We start from the raw sequence: 15,704 nt of genomic DNA on the forward strand, positions 1-15,704 counted from the left end.
CCTACAGAAAGCGTTAGTTTGTATTTGAATTAGAGCGCTGTCTACGCAGGCCTCTACTCTATACCAAACACCGGGTGAGTTGGCCGTGCGGTTAGGAGCATGCAGCTGTGAGCTCGCATCCGGGAGATAGTGGGTTCCAACCCCACTGTCGACAGGCCTGAAGATGTTTTTCCATGGTTTCCCATTTTCACACCAGGCAAATGCTGTGGCTGAACCTTAAGGCCACAATTCCAACTCGCATTGTCCAGCACGTGATTTGAGGCCACCCTGACATACTAAAGGTTGTTTGTATAATGGCAATCAACATAGGCAAAGTTATTTTAGCATTGGAACAAAAATATTTAACATGTGATATTAAGCCTCTATCTTTGCTTCATTCGGTGAGGTTGGTGCCGAAGTGCTGTTTGCTTTCAACATTTTTGCCACGCATATCATTGTTGTAAAAACCTACAAGGAGTAACTTACTTCCATGTGTATTGTTACTTGTTATACTGATTAACCTTTATTTTCACTATAACAGCCTTAACTATTGCCTTTATTGACCCACAATCAGTGCAGGAATTAATCCATCAATCACTACTGATCTGCATTTAGGACAGTTGCCCAGGTGGTAGATTCCTTATCTGTCATTTTCCTACCCTTGAATAATTTCAAAGAAATTGGAAATCGATTGAACATCTCCCTTGGTAAATGATTTCAATCCCTAATTCCCCTTCCTATAAATGAATATTTGTCCCAATTTGTCCTTTTGAATTCCAACTTTATCTTCATATTGTGATCTTTCCTACTTTTAAAAACATCATTACAACTTGTTCGTCTAGTAATGTCATTCCCCGCCATCTCTCCACTGACAGCTCGGAACATACCCCTTACAAGTTATTGTCATTGTTCCGTGTTGGTGACTTTATATCAAGAATATTACAGGAATATTCTTGATAGAGAATAATTTGTAATGTAGCAGCCAACCAGGCAAAGTCTCAGTTAAGTTTCTCAGTCTTTAAGTCAAAATATGTAAATTAACTAAGGACATAGCATTTCTGAAACAAGGTCTGAAACTGAAATTTATCCCAAAATTTGAGACAGACTCGAAGGAAAAATTTAAGTAATTTTAGTCTGAACAGAGTTCAACGCAGCGAGTGAAATATGGCTAAGAAACAAAATTAACTCTATATAAAAAGAAAACCCAATGAAATTTGCAACTAACACTACTATTAGTCCCAAAGTCTTTTAAACAAAATGTTGAAAAAAAGAAAAAAGTCAAACAGATACTAACACTCCTGCAGTAGTGAATTTAACAAATATACAGTTTTCAGAGAAGATGGAGATCCTTAATAAAGGTCTGAAATATAATTGGCCTAAAAAACGAAACTTAGAAATTTTCACTACTGTGGCTGAGGTAGAGGCAAATATTTTTCAACTCCCATATGAAGCACAAAGTGACATTAGAACTGAAAGAAGAAATTACCTAGGTTAGCTGAGGCACTCAACACAAATATTGATCTCGATCAACAAACAAAAATACAGAATATGAGAACAAAAATAGAAGACAATAACATTTTGGTTACAAAAGCCGATAAACGAGGGTCAATAGAAAAGGGCTTGTATATAAAAAAACAGGATTTTTTCAGTGATAAGAGCTACACAGTAATCAACAAAGACCCAAGAATAAGAGTACAACAAAATTTAAGAACAATAGTTAAGAATTCAGCATTTTTCACTGAATAGGACCAACAAAGACTTAATGAATCCCAGCATCCCAGTGGCAAGAGCCTTATCTAAGGTCCACAAAAGACATTCCGATATGTCCGATAATCAATTGTCGTAACAGCCCGACCTACAAACTTTCCAAAAATACATCAATGGCTTCTTAAAAAGTCTTTAATAAACAACCTCTAAAGAACTCTATTTTTGTGACATTTTAAGTAAGTTCAGTCTACAACTGAACCAGGTAATGTGCTCCTTTGATGTCGTTAATATGTATTCAAATATACCGACCAAAGAAACTGTCAGTATCATCCGTGACAATATCTCAAATAGTGGCCTCCGTAAGCTGGAAATTTATAAATTTTTGAAGATATTTACTTCTTTAAAAGGGAAGACCTACTAGCAAAGAGGTTTAGCGATGGGTGACCCAATATCTGGCATCCTAGCAGATATCTACAGTACATGGACTCAATTGAGCACACAAAAATAAAAACACAAATTAAAGGTATATGTCTGGTTGAGATATGTGGATGACACTTCTGTAATCATTGACAAAAATGCCACCAACAGTAGTCAGATCCTAGAGACTTTAAGCAAAATTGACCCCAACATAAAATTTACTGACGAGGACAAGGGTTCTCTGAATTTTTTAGATGTAATGATTACACATATTATCTTTTCTTCATGGGTACTCTAAATATTAGTTCCTAATTAACGTCTACCTCTAAGATCTTTTGCTACCATGTTTTTCCTTCATTCCCATCTAGATATACCTGCTCGCTTCACAAAGCTGCAGGTTGTTCTTATTGGGTCTTCTTGGATTTTTCTCTCTTCACCTGGTAGTCCTAGTGTGGAGTCTGATTCTACCCAGCGCCTCACATTCGAAAACTGTTCAGCTGATTCCTCAATAATACATAGGAATTTTCCTCTTTACATCCCAGTTCCCAAAAAGACATCTTTTCTTTACATCCTTACAACCCTTATATACCCTCATAACCATGTGCTTTATTTATAATCCCATTGTGATACCCATACCCCAATGAAGATCTTTCCTTATATTAACACCTAGGTACTTAGTGATCCCCAAAAGGAACTTTCACCCCATCAAGAGATCCCCAAAAGGAACTTTCACCCCATCAATGCAGTAATTAGAACTAAGAACTTTTCCTATTTGTGAAACTGACAATCTGACTTTTAACTCTGTTTATCATCATACCATTGCTTACTGTCCATCTTACAACATTGAAGTCATTTTGCAGTTGCTCACAATGTTCTAATTTATTACTCTCGTCAGTATATTATCCCTGATTCCACTTTACTCATAAGAAAATATAAAGATCCAATAATACTGCCTTGAGGAATTTCTTTTGTAGATATGTAGCCTCCCATTCAGTCTTTTGTCTAGTCCAGTCACTCATTTTTGTCAATGGTCTCCCATGATATACCCTATGAAATGCCTTAAATAGGTCAATCACGATACAGTCCATTTGACCTCCTGAATCAGATATCTACTGTATCTTGCTGGAATCCTACAAGTTGAGCTTCAGTGGAATAACCTCTCCTAAACCCGAACTGACTTTCATCGAACTAGTTATTAATTTTGTAATCCTGTCTAATATAATCAGAAAGATTGCTTTCCTGAAGCTTACATGCAATGCATGTCAAACTGACTTAAATTACTTCTCACCAGGCAAGCTGGCCATGCGGTTAGAGGCGCGCAGCTATATGCTTGCATCCAGGAGTTAGTGGGTTCGAGCCCCACTGTTGGCAGCCCTGAAGATCATTTTCCGTGTTTTCCCATTTTCACACCAGGCTGTACCTTAAGGCCACGGCTGATCTGTCAGTGCGAAGTAAAGCCTGTTGTAAAAAAAATTACTTCTCTTAATAGCGCTACATCATTTTCATGACGTGCTACACAATTACTAATGGAATAGAAAGGATCAGTGGCTCGGTCCCTCGACGAGTGATGCCAGCGCTCTCACAAGTCTTGCAAAGGCAAGTGCGCCAATTCATAGGTGCGAACTTTGACGCTTTCTGTAGGTTGCAAGAGTTAATTTCCTAAAGAAATGTTTTGGCCATTGTTATTCTTGGCTCATTTAACGTATGCAAAATTTACATAACATCCACGATTCCCCGGTTCGATCCTTTCCCTTGTTAGAGGTAAGTTTCTCTGGCACTGAATAGAGCATAGCTCCATTATCAGATAAATGAAATAAACAGAAAGTGCACCCGTGGGGAATTTCTAGTTGAGAGAATAGTGAAGATCAAGAATTTGATCTTGCTAGGTGGGTTTGTTGCCCTGAGTTCCTGATTTTGTAGAATGAAATGCAGACTGCACTATTTAGGTAGTACTATACTGGTCTGAAGATTATGGTTTCATAGTCTTTCTTCGGAATAACTTTTCTCATACTTTGTTAGAAGTTGGATAATTTTTTTGAGGGGGAGAAGAGTTTCTTATTGCATGCCATGTATTCTTGAGTCAGCTATATAAGCGTGTCTGACTGGTTGTTTCTTGTATTTTCTAGGTATGCTGGACATTGACGGGGAACATTCAGCTCTGTCCATTTCTGGTAGAACAAGCAGCTCGGAGAAGACTGGAAGAGGCCCTGGTGTCGACAAGCTTTTCATCCGTACTCAACAGGCTGTCACCGTAGTCTCAAGTTTTCTATGCTGTTGACATGTTACCTACAAGTTGTGATGGGAAATGATTCCTCTGTAGAGAAACAGGTTTGTGTTACTGTTTTGACTTTTACAAGTTGCTCTTTTAGTTTTAATGCCACGGATATTCTTCCAATTTGTTTTTAATATATGGTACATAAATGAGTTTGTTCTTGTTTTAACCCATTGAAGCAGACATTGTTGGCACAAAAACTATGCCCTGAAGCAAGAATTAATTTAAAGGAAATATCTGTGGAAAAAATTATATTAGAGAACTTTCACTTTCAAAACATAAAAAGAAAATTAATATGTTAAAATATCGTAACACCCCGGATGTGGAGCCATCTGGTGACAAACGTACCATTTCCACTTCTGTTATGACGTCTAAATTTCAAAAAGTCATTAAGAAGCCTTTCTCGTGGACAGTCGAGATTTCGAAATGTAAAGAATTTCACCTTATTTTCTTGACAAGGCATCAGCCGAAAAGCCTATACAGTATCTTATCTAGAACCCTGTATGGATTGTCTGAATTAAGCTACAAGATGGCAGTACACACTCATTTTTGACCAAAACTGGAGTATGTTCATTTTGTCACTCTTCATTTTATTTCTGTATTGCAAATTTGTGAAACACTTAATTTAAACAAATCACTCACCAAATCAGTGAGGTAGTGGTGGATTAAAAGAGCTCACTATTGCAATGAAGTATGAACATGTTTTCCATCACAAACTGATGTCGGTTGTCTCATAACAATGCGTGATGCTGAGTAAAAGACCTTTCAACATCACAAGGACAGTCTTGCATATTTCATCAAAGAAATGTCACAGACGCTCAGTATTTCAGTTTCACCAGTGTCTTCTTGCCTTTCAAAAATTTCAGCTATCTTACACACAGTGGAATCCATAATTATTTTCAGACACACTAAATTTCTGTTCAAGAACTTCCACTTAAGGACCTCTAAGTGAATTTTTCCTCAGTGTCATACATCTCATTGTGTAGGTTAACAAGTTGGTTGATGTTTAATTTTTTTATGCAAGAAGACAAAAAACTCAAATTTGAAGATATATCATTAATTTTGTAATGTACTGTCTTTAAGTCCAATGGAATTTCAATGGATGTTGATGAGGATTGTTTAAATGGGCCTACCAGCTAGGTCATCAGTCCCTAATGCTACAAAGTGCAACGAAATGTAACTATAACGAAAACTTCAAAATGTATCCACTGACTAGAATCTAAAATGATCAGAAAGACCATGAATCCAACAGTGGATCCAATTCACAATGCCTTATTTTGGCATGATGCTTGTTATCCAAAGGGGTCCAAAATCCAGGTCATCAAACCCTCATAGTACTAATCACAGGTAACGTACACTCATGGTGTTTCCCACTGTCGGCAGCCCTAAAGATGGTTTTCCGTGGTTTCCCATTTTCACACCAGGCAAATGCTAGGGCTGTACCTTAATTAAGGCCACGGCCAATTTCTTCCAACTCCTAGGCCTATCCTATCCCATCGTTGCCATAAGACCTATCTGTGTCGGTGCGATTTAAAGCCCCTAGCAAAAAAAAACTCGTGTTCCTCACCTAAGAGTAGTGCTCGCAAGCAACTCAGACCCATGGTGTTCCTCACATGGTGATACTGCTCACTGGCATTAGACCCATTTTGAACACAGTGGAACCAACCCATTCAAGCGGCATGCTCGGCACCTATTCCCACTATATGCTAGTCTCTGCAGCAGAGCATCCACTTTCCCACCTCAGTGGAATGCACACGATGGTACTAATCACAAGTAATGTTGACTCATTGTGTTCCTCCTATAATGGTACTAGTCAAAAGTAGTCTCATGGTTCTAATTCCATCATCTCTTGGTTGCTCCTTTTAGTTGCCTCTTAAGACAGGTAGGGGACATCATGGGTATATTAGTGTGTCTCTCCCCACCCACAGGGGGTTTTGACTGAAGTGTCATTGTTAGTATTATAGATCTATCACTGATTTAAAATTTTCGAAATTGTTTGTATACTGCTTCTAACCCCCTTCCCCCAATGGGTAACAATGGATCTAGGCAGAAGTGCAAGATCTGGATTTTTGGCTCTGAACAAATCAATTCTTATTGGCGCTTTCAGAAAAAATCAGCCTCTCCAACAGGAACTGTTTGGGAAAGTGACTCCGTTAATGCAAATGTCGCTCCACCCTCTACATGTATTTGAGATTGGTTGTCTGTTGAAATCTTTTGGTACAGGTGTTGTGCTTTGTCTTGGATGAGCAGCATCTATAGCAAAGGTTTTGGTCCCACCTAATGAATACCAATTTATTTTCGAAACTACTGTTTCGACCAGACAGTTGGGTCATCAGCCATTTAACATAGCCTTAAATCCAATATGGAAAAGCATGTATGTATGTTGGGTATTCATCTCTAAGGCTGGTTTGATCCTCTGCAGCTCTGCCGAAAGCTGTCATAAATAGCCAAGGCGTCACTGAAGAGGCGTACTAGGGAAATGAGTGAGGTAGTTTCCCGTTGCTTTCCTCACTGAGCCAGCCGTTGTTATTACATAAGTCTGCCAAGCCCACTGAAATTTGTGCACCAACAGCCCCTTTGAGTGATATTTTCAACCATTCATAACAGGGACTGGCTGCATAAGCAATGGTATTGCTAGCATGACTCATACCTGTCACTTTCATATTGTCAAAGCCAAGGATGAGACTGAGACAGGTCAATGAAAAGTAACAAATTTGATATAGCCCATACCAGAAGACATAGTGCACTGTAAACACTACATCTCGCCAGCAAAGGCATAGAAGCAGGATGCTATCCTACTTAAACATAGTCCAAGTGAGGATCTCTCTCTCTTACGGGTTATGGACCACTGGTGGTCCTAGCTGCCTGAGCACAAGGAGGGCCATGACTCAGAATATATACTTTACTGTTATATCATCAATCACAACCACTTTACACTTCACTTAATACAGACTACCCGTACTAAATAAACGTTCAAACTTGCCAAAGACAGTGACTGAAGAATACTGCGTCGCGTGCATCACATTGCATCAGACCTTACGAGGGATTTCCTTTCGACACAAAATGAAATAAGTCATTTTGATGGGTGATCAGAAAGAATTACATAAGTTTTTAAATAGGTACAATCTTCTATTTTCAACCAATGTTAACTTGTAACGGGGAAAAGACCGCTCAATATTGCAGGATGTTATTGGGGCATATTTGAAATATGTCAAATCATCAAGAGTTCAATTGAGGCTCACCTTTCTGTTGCTTTCTACGTATCTTTTATACAGGTTACCCTCCTAATTCACATAAATATATATTTCTGACAAAGATAATTGTAAGAAATTAGACAAATTAGGTGGTGTGACAAATCAGTCTTTGAGACAATTGCCAGGAGGTATGTGAAAATGGAATGGAAAGACAAAAATATCACAAATACGAACATTCAGAGAAATAGGACTGTAATATAAAAAATTACCAGAAAATGACAAACATTAAAAGCCAAAATATTACTTAAAAATTATGCAATTTTCAAGGAACATAATTATAGTCACCGTAGATAAAATTATGCTTAACTTTTATTTTCCATGGAAATAATATAAAGAAAAAATATGAAGGCATAAACATCTGGACCCTAGGCATAAGTTTTGACAAAGAAAACATACCTCTTTGCAGGTAATGAGTTTGATATGTTATTGTTGACAGTTTCTTACTTTAAACAGATTTACTCATCAACACAAGGTCAATCACAGCATCTAAGAGTTTAAAATAATTTTCTACCACTGAGGCTCCAGTAGAGCGGAACGAGGATCACGAGCTTGCATGCATCTGACTCGCGAAAATACACTTCCCACTTCTGTGTTCCAGCTACAATTGCATCCAAGGAACGTGCGTTTGGAATAACAGAATTTGTTCGAGGTTGCATCCTGATATGTACGATTGGGTTTCTCTTTCTTAGGAAAGTACTCCCTCTGAGTGGGGGTGGGAAATTAAAATCCACAATATCTCCTGCTTGTTGTACAAGGCATAGTCTGTCACTACTGATCTGCATTTAGGGCAGTCGCCCAGGTGGCAGAATCCCTATCTGTTGTTTTCCTAGCCTTTTCTTAAATGATTGTAAAGAAATTGGAAATTTATTGAACATCTTCCTTGGTAAGTTATTCCAATCCCTAACTCCCCTTCCTATAAACGAATTTGTCCTTGAATTCCAACTTTTAAAGATACCACTCAAACTTATTCGTCTACTGATGTCCTCCCACGCCATCTCTCCACTGACAGCTCGCAACATACCACTTATAATACCAATATAAATGGTCCGTTATTGGACATTATAAATTTACTCATTCAGGACAAATATTTCAGATTCCCTATGGGAATCATCTATAACATACCACTTAGTCGAGCATCTTGTCTCCTTTCTCCAAGTCTTCCCAGCACATACTTCGCAACATTTTTGCAACGCTACTCTTTTGTCTGAAATTGTCCAGAACAAATCGAGCTGCTTTTTTTATAGTGGAATATTCACAAGTATAACTACAATTACAGCTACTATTGTATAACAAAATTTTGGGTACCAATACAGATGTGCTAGATAGACATGAGAATGACCTTTCCTCACTTGCTAGGTAACCAGCAATGCAGAAGTCCTTAGTTTCTCCACCGTTGGCTATGTAATTCCTTTGTAATAAGATTGCAACAAGCTTTTATTTTTTTAAATAGGAAAATATTTTATTATAGGAGGATAGGTTACCTAGGAGAATAATGGACTCTGTTATGGAGGGTAAGAGAAGCAGAGGGAGACCAAGACGACGATGGTTAGACTCGGTTTCTAACGATTTAAAGATAAGAGATATAGAACTAAATGAGGCTACAACACTAGTTGCAAATAGAGGATTGTGGTGATGTTTAGTAAATTCTCAGTGGCTTGCAGACTGAACGCTGAAAGGCATAAGTCTATAATGATAATGTATGTAGTAGTTCGAATTGAAAGTTAAAAGCATTGCCCCCCAAAAAATATTTGAGTCTCTAGTAGGAAAATGGAGCTTTAAACGTAATATTTTTTTGAAAAGCAATTTATTTTCATTGTAATTGTGGTCATACTAGCAGAATTTTGTTATTCTACAAAGTTATTTAACAAAGGAAGCCACCACGTGCTGTCAAGGTTAGTCACTCGTGTAACAAGTTTACAAAAACCATTCGGATTTAGCTTCCATTAATACGAAAAATATATGAAATAAAAGTTGTTTAATTTAAAAATTAGAACAGTCAACAATTTCTTTTTGTTTAAAATATTTATTTACATAAACAATTTTCAAAAATATTTATTTTTATGTGAAATAAAATTTTCATATATACAGATAGATAAATGAGATTCTGAGAGTCGATGTGGAATGATAGAAGTTTGAATTGTTGATAGGTTAGAGAATCTGAAAAGGGAGATGGATAAACTAAAGTTAGATATAGCTGGTATAAGTACGTTGGCAGGAAGAACAGAATTTTTGGTCAGGCGACTAGAGAATTAAGACAATGAAATGGGGGAAATGCAGGAGTGGGTTTAATATAAGAAAATAAGGCAGCAGGTAAGCTACTACGACCAGCATAATGAAAGGATTGTCAAGATAGACACCATACCAATGCCCACCACAATAGTGCAGGTCTATATGCCTACTAGTTCAGCAAATGAAGAAATTGAGAATATATGAAGAGATAGCAGATTTAATACAATATGTAAAAGGTGACTAGAATCTAATTGTGATGGCAGACTGGAATTAAGTGGTAGGCCAAGGCAGAGAAGATAATGCAGTCGGAGAATTTGGACTGGGACTAAGGAATGAAAGGAGGAAGCCGGCTGGTTCAATTCTGCACCAATCATAATTTAGCCCTTGCTATTACTTGGTTCAAACACCACTGATGATGGCTTTATATGTGGATGAAATCTGGAGGCACTCGAATGTATCAAATAAGACTTCATTATGATTAGGCAGAGATTCAGAAACCAGGTGTTGTATTGAAAGACGTTCCCGGGAGCAAACATGGGCTCAGACCAAAACTTCGTCATGAAATGACATCTGGATTTGAGGAACTTAAAAAAACAAAGGCATGCAAGTAGATCGGACCTAGACGAGTTGAAAGCAAAGTGTGAGGGATTGTTTCACATTGTTGCACAATGACTAAATGAAAAGGCTGAAGAAAACACGATAGAGGGAAAATGGACAGTCGTAAAGAATAGTATCATTAAAGCTGCTGAAGAAAGGAAAGTAAACTAAGAATCAGGGGATAACTGAGGAGCTACTAGACTTGATTGATGAACGACGAAAGTACAAGAATGTAAGAAATGAGGGCAGGACAGCTAAGGAAGAAAGGCTGAAAGAGAAGTGAAAGGATGTTGAAGGTTGTATGGTCCTAGGAAAGGTACATAGATGCTGGATACAGGAAAATCGAGGAAACCTTTTGAGAAAGGAAAACTTAATGTATGAATATTAAGAGCTCAGATGGAAAACCACTCCTAGGGAAAGATCAGGCAGAAAGATGGCAGGAACATATCCATTTAATGACATGCTATGGAATTCACATTGTATAGGATCTACGATGGCTGAAACCCTAAGAGGAAAGCAATATATAGTCTTGAGTTGGTACTGGTACACGATTCTCAGACTGGGTCAAACCACCAACTGACATGATAGCCATATCACTGGGCTCAAGTAATGGTTTGTAATAGACCTCACAATTACAACAGAGGCATCATGTACTCAACCATATGTACACAATGGGAAATGTGATATATATGAACCTACAATTCCATATTGTGCTGAGAAATATCATCTGGACTCCATAGAATTTTTAGCATTGATGATGGGAGCAAGAGGCACAATTACCCACGTATTTCACAACTTTTGTAAGAAACTTAATTTGGATAACCAATTTATTTAGGACATTGGGTTAGCAGCCCTGAAAGGCTCATTAACAATAGTCAAAAATCATTTATACTCTTAGCTACCTATATCTTTGTCCTATAACGAGGTCCTCATGGGTTTCAAAATTGATAAGATTTTTATTAGTAATAGGTAAACTATAATATGGTATACCAATCATTTAGACATATTTTACACAACCCCTGTAGTTGTCAGCCAACTTTTTATGTAAGCTTTGTCTTGTTGGCAGCCTCCATACGAGTGAAGCAGAAATATTATCTCAAGGTGAAGACTTGGATTATAAGGTTCTGGAACTAGTGGCAGTTTCATCATTTCCCATTATCCAGCTGTATCCCAGTAGGGGCAAATATGGTTCCTCTGCACTTTCTTTGATCTTTCCACCACTCCTCGTCCAACAGTGTCCCAGTCCAGGTTTCTTTTTCTAATACTGCATTGGATTGTGTTCTTCCATCTCAATCATGGTTATCCGTGGCCTCCCCTTCCTTGCATTTGCATTTCAATCTCCTTTTTTTGGCATTCTTTCATCACCTATTCACTTTATGTGCACAGACCACCTTAATCGGCTCCACTATTCTATCATTCATTTTCCACTCCAATTTCTTCCTGGATTTCCTCATTCCTTATTTTCTCATTTCAACTGCTTGTATTAGACTCTCTACCTTTATCATTGTCCAAGTTTCTGCTCTGTAAGTTATTATGGGTACGTAAATACATCTTGTACATAGTTTCCTTTGCTTCCATATCTGATTCAACATCTAGGTCGTAAAAGCGACCAACCTATGAGATTTTGATTTTGTACGTCGAACAGTAATGGAGGAATGAATAGTTTAAGGGGTGAATGTTTTGAAATATTTATTACCATCTAGGGTATAGAACACAACCCTTTCTAAAAAAATTTGTTTGTGCCTCAAACAGTTCTGGAAGAACGGGTATTGTTTTTGATTTCAGCTACCATCTAAACCTCTTAGGGGAGAAATGTTTTGAAGTATACGGTATTTTAGACTTAGTACTATAGGACATAAAAGACCCTTCTCGTAAAATTACAACGTACTCCAAACGGTTTTGAAGGGATGAATAGTTTATGGAGCTAACCTCATTTGACACTTTAGCGATGGAACGTTTAAAATACTTCCTATTTCACACCTATTATTTAAAATATATACCGCTATTTGGAATTTTGTTTGTATGTTAAACTGTTTCCGAGGAAGGAATTAATATATTTGTTTTCGGATCTTAACACCCATTTAACTCTCTGAGGGGTTAAATTTGTTTCAAACCTTCTGTTATTTAACACCTATGATATAATTTGATATTTTAACTTCGTAATTCGAAAGGTTTCATATCAACCTTCTTTTTGTCATTCCTCATCCTCCAGTCAAAACCCATTAGTGGTATTGTTTTAAGTCCACTTTTTTGTATCCTCATAAAAAGAAATGAACTTAGGGGAGTGTAACAGGAGTTTATTTCTTCCACCCCCCACCAACAAAAATGAGCCTTCATTTTTAAAGGAGATTCTAAATGCCTAGTTTCATGTCCGTAACATCCTTCAGTTTTGTGATATAAGTATCCTCATACAAAGGATTAAACTGAGCTTGATAGCTACAATCGCTTAAGTGCAGCCAGTGTCCAGTAATCAGGAGATAGTGGGTTCGAGCCCCACTGTCGGTAGCCCTGAAGATGGTTTTCCATTTTCACACCAGGCAAATACCGGGGCTGTACCTTAAGGCCATGGTCACTTCCTTCCACTTCCTAGGCATTTCCTATTTCATCGTCGCCATAAGACGTGTCGGTGCGACGTAAAGCAAATAGAAAAAAGAATTGCCTATTTTTCAATTCATTTATGCACCTTTCATTGGATTTTCAGAAAACAAAAGAATACATGTTTCTTTATTTTTAAAGATTTCAAATACAAATATCCTAATAAAAATAATTCAACCCCTCTTTTAGTCCTTTTAACCCCCCCCCCAAGTTATTTTTCTGAAAACGAAGTATGCGTTACTTTATTTTTAAGAGATTAAGAATACAAAGTTTGTCTCTAACCAAAAGGGTTCATTTGTAAAGGAGATTGCAAATAACTTTTCATGACTGTAACATCTTCAGTTTTTGAGATCTAAGTATTCACACAAAAAGAATTCAGTCCCTTTTTAGTCCTTTTTACACTCCTGCCTCCCTCCCTCTCGTCCCCCACACTGAATTTTTTTTTTTCCAAAAACAAATACGTGTTGCTCTTATTTTTAAAGGAGATTAAAAATGCCAATTAAGTTAAGTTTAAATATTTTTAAATATTTTCCCCCTTTAACACTTAAGTGGATTTTCAGAAAAGTCTTCTAAAGGCACATTGAAAAATACTAGGAATATGAAAGGGACTAAAATATGGATCAGGAAACAACTGCAGGTATGCTTTCACTTTGGTAAATCTTTTAACTGTGGTTTCAAAGACAATATCAGTGCTGGGCTGAGTGGCTGACTGTTGAGGTGCTGGCCTTCTGACTCTGAACTTGGCAGGTTCGATCCTGGCTCAGTCTGGTGGTTTTTGAAGGTGCTCAGATAAGTCAGGCTTCTGTTGGTAAATTTACTGGCATGTAAAAACCCCTGCAGGACTAAATTCTGGCACCTTGGTGTCTTCGAAAACCATAAAGCCAGTATCATTGAATACATCCTTGGTAACAGACTAACGGTGGTAGATCTTGGTCTGGCAAGCAGCTACAGGAAATGGAGGAAAGCTCTGTAACAGGAAGTCAGTTTTGTAGCAGGCAGACTACAGCATGTGATGGCAGAGCAGAAACTGATAGTAGACTTGGCCAAGAAATAAATTTTTGAGTAGCTTGACACAATATATAGTTTAAAAAAATAATCTGCATGTTCTGTAAACACAAAACAGAAACCTCAGTGCTCTGACTTTCTTTATTAAATAAATACAATGTCATTTTTATTGGCCTGAGAGTGAAAAATATTGGCAACATCTCCGATTATTGGAAGGAAGTGCTTCCCTTTTTATCTTCATACCCATGGAAACCTTTGCATACAGAAGGATCTGTCAGTTCTCAATTTTCCTGAACACTTGTAATGCCACTTTGTTTAATGTTACACTGAGTTGCTACCCGCTGGGGAGGGGGACGTGGAAGAATACACCCACGGTATCCTCGGCTCTGTTGTAAGAGGTGTTAAAGGCATGGTGACATTAGAACCATGAGACTACTTGTGATTAGTACTATCACGTGAGGAACACTGTGGGTCTGGGCTTTGTGATAATGGTCATCGTTGGTTTCCGTGCGTTCAGAATGGGCCTACGTTGCTTGTGAGTAGTACCCTTACGTGCAAAACACCATGGGTCTGTGTTACCTGTGATTAGTGAATTGGATCCACTGATTGTTTAGGATTCATGGTCAGTTTATCATTCATTTTAGATTCTAGTCAGTGGATATATTTTGAAGCTTTACTTACAGTGTCATTTTGTTGCACCTGGAACCATTAGGGGCTGATGACCTAGCCATTAGACCCCTTTAAACAATTGTCATCAAGATGGGAAAATCATAGGGTTGTAAGAAGGCAGTTTCAGTGATACTGGATTTGCCTCCAGTGCAGTCCACAAGGTTGCCATGGAGACCCATAAGGGCTGTAATACATTAAACTTTCAATGTATGGTACGTTAGAAGAGATGAATAGAGAGCAACTGATAGGAAATCAGGACCTTATGGCTTCAGATCCTGCTGGTGTCTGTTTTATCATTTTTGTTCTGTGAGATGTTCATTCTCTTCCATATGTACTGTGCATGTAAGACTATGCACTAAAATGCAAATATCACTGTCCTATCCTTTTATTATTTTTAATGGCTCATCACTGCTGCCAACTTGACTAGTTTCATATTGAAATCATGAGACATAACCTACAAACTAACCTCAATGTAAGTACCAATAATGGAGGTTCCTTTACCCAATAAATGATCAAGATATTCATAATGAAGTCTGTTTTCAAGCTCAATGAGGAATTAGGAAAATAAACTTTCTCACCTTCCACTAAATTTAATGTTATATATTTCTGCCTTTATTTTGATATACACATTACTATAGCCGTATTCTTCTGTTTTCCTTGTGTGAATAATTCAGTTCCCTTCTTGAAATTTGTTGTTGGATTTACGTGAAAACACTCTGTAATACACACAAACAAATATATTACAAGGGGTGTATTATATTCTTTTACACTTTATTTTTTGTACATTTGGGTATGGTTCACATTTCACTTTTGAAGGTGGTGACATCACTGCCATGTAGACTGTGGTGGGTGATGTGTAACTAGTCTTCTTCCACTGTTTGGTAACAGCATATGCACAGGGGCCAACGAATGGACTTGTCATAGCCATTTCATAACACTGTCAGCGTAGGAGCACACAACATGAAAAGCAACAGTTAGGG

At 37.7% G+C, this 15,704-nt stretch overlaps 1 long non-coding RNA gene across 1 annotated transcript in view; it reads left to right on the top strand.

The window, feature by feature from the left end:
* The window catches only part of LOC137502436 (uncharacterized), a 48,738-nt gene that overhangs the window by 24,852 nt on the left and 8,182 nt on the right, over nt 1–15,704 (top strand). Inside the window, exon 2 of the long non-coding RNA XR_011018801.1 lies at nt 4,230–4,431. This is a non-coding gene — a long non-coding RNA (uncharacterized lncRNA). The remainder of the gene's footprint in view (nt 1–4,229; nt 4,432–15,704) is intronic.

This window comes from Anabrus simplex, chromosome 10, assembly GCF_040414725.1.
Source record: "Anabrus simplex isolate iqAnaSimp1 chromosome 10, ASM4041472v1, whole genome shotgun sequence".
NCBI classification, from domain to species: domain Eukaryota; kingdom Metazoa; phylum Arthropoda; class Insecta; order Orthoptera; family Tettigoniidae; genus Anabrus; species Anabrus simplex.